Raw genomic sequence first — 3,860 nt, forward strand, 5'->3', positions numbered from 1 at the left:
GACGACCCATACCTCCCACGACCAGGCAATAAATTGATTTCACAGGCATTTATGTACATGCCTTTATCACGCTAGGTGTTATTAGCTTCTTCCTCAAAGCTGTTACAACAATGAACTCACACTTACTGGACAATGTTCATCTATAAACGACTGTGCACCTTGCAGGGAAGCTCAAATCTCAGAATACTTTGTATAATGACAATAAAGGCTTTCTATTCTATTCTATTACTTATTACAACTTAGTCTTGCCTGGTTACCATCCTAATCACGAGTGAGATTGTCTTTCAGATCGAAACGATTGTGGAAGCTGAGTATTTCCCAGGCTAACATGTGACGGGCATGTTGCCATATCTGTGATGTTGCCAAAGTTGCCGAAATTACTTAGGCTGACGTTAGGTTAAACTGCCCTACAAAAGGTAAACAGCAGCGCCAATAATGAAACTGAGGGAAAAAATGCCTTCAAAGACCAATATTTGTAAAACAGGGCACATTTTGACCATAACTCTTTGTCACAAGATAAAGGAGGTGTTATGAATATCATTTTCAGAATGAACACATTTTCAGAATGAACCTACGGTAATTGGTTACTGCACTTTGCCTTTGTAAGGCAGTATACTTCTTTCAACATAATAGACACAAATCTACTGCAAAACAACAATTAGGCCAACTTTACATTACTGCTAAATCCCAGCTAAAATCATATTATAACAGACAATTATTTTGTTGAATGTTCTTTGTTTAATTGCTTATTTTACATTTACATTTAATCATATTTCAAGCTTTGTCGGCCGCAGAAGGCGGAGGTCACGAAGGGAGAACCGGCCACTATTGGTCACTCGCTGGCTGGGCTTGCTGGCATCAATGAAGTACGCCAGTAAGGCGCACACTTCTCCATCTCAGACAGAGCACAACAAATGTGCACTTGTCTCCCCATCAGACACAAGGCTGGCATCAGCTCCTTTGAGGTAGTCGAGGTCGTCCTCCTCCAGGACATCCTGCGCCACCAGCACCACTGCTTGAAAAGCAACAAAAAAATAGGGCAGTTTTAAACAATGTGTTAAACATTAAAAAATATGTACAGTTCAAAACCCACACTCAGGCTTGTTTACCATGAACATGCCAAAGAACGGGTCACATGAGATAATACAGCAGGATTTCCACAAGATTATCCAGCAGATCAACCAAGCATAGTTCAATCGTGGTTTATCCACAGGAGTAAAGTAGCTGTCATAGTAATATCCCTTACAAAAATTAACCATGGTTCTACTATTTAACTTTGATACAGTATTTGCCCTAAACCATGGTTCCCCCAAACCACGTGTTTTAAAACTATGGTCCCCCCCACGTTTCCTTATGCTTGCATCTCTTAAGCCTGGTTTAGACTCGTCCTTTAGTTGGAGGACACATACCGTCAGCAGGGGGGTAACGGCAGATCAAGTACCCAAACAGCCACCACTCCCTCCCTTTTAGCGCTGAATAGACCCCTTACCGTGATCAACGAATACTGTATTTCTCCCAGTTTGAATTGTTCGCGATCTGCCACTGCCCCCCCACTGACAGTATGTGTCCCCCAACTGATGGAGGAGTCTTTTTTTTAAAAGATATTATTGTCTTCATAATGACAGTACAGTGCAGATGGTGACAGGAAGCAAGTTGGGAGAGAGATGGGGAAGGGCTGGCAAAGGACCCGGGCCAGGAATTGAACCCGGGTCGGTCGCATTGCAAACGAGTGCCCTACCATATGCTCCATGGTAGGGCCTGACGGAGGAGTCAAAACAGACCTTTAGTGTTGGCTGCCCATTTGCAAATACCTTGTACCAAATGCGGTCGTTCTAAAAACTAACAATAGTACTTGGAAGCAGGGCTTGACACTGGCACCTGCCAACTGGCCAAATGCTGGTAAACCTTGGCTGTGGCTAGTTATATTTTCAATGTCACTAGCCAATTTGGCTGGCAGCGTATTCCTTGGTATGACATACGCATCATAGTAGCCTATATTCTGTTGTTTGTGTATCAATTGTTTGTATTTAAGCTCAAGAAAAAGCTCAGTAACTCTAAAGTATCTATTTGCTTGATATACTTCCATGTAGAAAGCTTTACACTCATCTTGCTTTATCACCTTATCTTCTGAGGTAAGACGCACTCTATCATGATAAAGAAAACAAAAATAATATAAAATGTGTGGCTAGTGGAATACCTGAATGGCTAGTGACTTGGGAAATCTACTAGCCACAGTGGCCGGTGTGTGAAAAAGTTAATGTCAAGCCCTGCTCAGAAGAAAGAAAGGGGATATTGGCTAATTGCCCCCTGAAGTTAAGTAGTGACAAAAGAAAGTGATGGCAGTTGTATGATGAGGTTGCTAGTTGTGGTTTCACCTACCCGCTCACGTCTGCTCATCAGCTTTTTCCTTTTTTTCTCACGTCATCAGTCTTCCCCGCAAGGCCCAGTTGTTTGACTTTTAAGATTCTCAAAGAATCTATTTCAGGCTTCTGCGAGACAGAAAGAAACTGAGTTAGTCTTTTTTATACATCATGATCACATAAATGAGTTATGAGTAAACTCTCTGGTCCCCAGCTCTACCCAGAATCCTTACTAGCCTGGATGATGGCCTTGGTGACCTCGTCACTATTAGGTAATCTACAGCTGAACAGAAAACATACAATGCTGTACACAAGTTTTCATTACTTTATGACTAAACATGTAATGGTGATCCAAATATACAGTGCACAGCAATAATGACTACACCCCTGTTGAAAAGTAACATTGTGAATAATATATATATATATTTTTTAAAACACATAAGTTGTTCCCAAAATGATTATAGAGTAAGTGTAATACAAAAAAAAATCAGCTTATGGCAGAAAAGTCAGGTCAGTAGTAAGGTCAGTAGTGACATATTTGTCCATTTTTTGTGTAATTATGCTATGTTAAACTGTCTGAGAAGGGGCGTGCTGGCCCGAAACATCTTGAAATTGAAATGGATTTAAAGGGAGGTCATCGTTGTGTATGTTTCATCCTTGCCTTACATTGAACTTTTACATTATGAGTCTCCTCCATAGACAGTTTAACATATGGGTGTACTCACCTTTGCACCAGCATAATTTCACAACAATGGACAAATATGTCATTCAAGTTATACTATTGACCTTAATTTTCTGCAGTAAGATGAAAAGATGTTGTATTACACTTACTCTATGGTCATTTTGGAAATAACTTGTGTGTTTATTGACATATTGTTCAAAATATTACTTTTACAACAGGAGTGTACTCATCAACATATATATGGTCATCTGATTGCATTACATCTTTCTCTATTAATAGCACTTTGATCACAGAAGTATGGGCTGACATGCTCAGAGTAAACCTGTTTACCTGGCCTGTGGTCCAAGTAGTCACTGCAACTCTTCCCCCAACAACGCACAATGTGTTCACCTCACTCATGCCTGATGAAAAAAAAAATGATAACACAATCACATATTGTTATGCTAAGAAATTTCAATGTGATTCACTAGCCCAAATGGGATAAATGCAGAGAAAGAATTTCCCCTAGGGGACCAAAATTGGCTCCAATCCAAATTGGCTAAAAAATACTGTTACAAACAGTGGACAATTGTTTCTTGAATTTCCCACAGGATGAATAAAGTGCTTAGTAATACAGTGAATAAAGTACCTCATCTGTAAAAGACAGCCTGAACCCTACTGATGCTTTCTCTAGTTTGATGATGAGAACCTCAGGATTATTTGAGATGGTTAAAATGGAAATTGCACGTGTAAAGTCTAGATAATTTTCTTTCCCTTAAAACAAACGATACATGTTTCCCTTAAAACATGCAGTCAAATATATTACCGACAGGTCCTGA

The 3,860-nt window shown here is 39.9% G+C and overlaps 1 long non-coding RNA gene across 2 annotated transcripts in view; it reads right to left on the minus strand.

Moving 5' to 3' along the window:
- Positions 1–816: 816 nt before the first annotated feature.
- Positions 817–3,860, minus strand: part of LOC134453669 (uncharacterized) — a 3,083-nt gene continuing 39 nt past the window's right edge. Inside the window, exons 1-3 of one of the 2 annotated variants that reach the window (XR_010035690.1) lie at positions 3,848–3,860; positions 2,380–2,489; positions 817–1,012 (exon numbers count right to left, since the gene is read on the minus strand). The exon at positions 3,848–3,860 is cut by the window's right edge and continues 39 nt beyond it. This is a non-coding gene — a long non-coding RNA (uncharacterized LOC134453669). Of the gene's footprint in view, positions 1,016–2,379; positions 2,490–3,847 lie in introns of both variants that reach the window. The other variant, XR_010035689.1, reaches the window with a different exon arrangement.

This window comes from Engraulis encrasicolus, chromosome 8, assembly GCF_034702125.1.
Source record: "Engraulis encrasicolus isolate BLACKSEA-1 chromosome 8, IST_EnEncr_1.0, whole genome shotgun sequence".
Classification (NCBI taxonomy): Eukaryota; Metazoa; Chordata; class Actinopteri; order Clupeiformes; family Engraulidae; genus Engraulis; species Engraulis encrasicolus.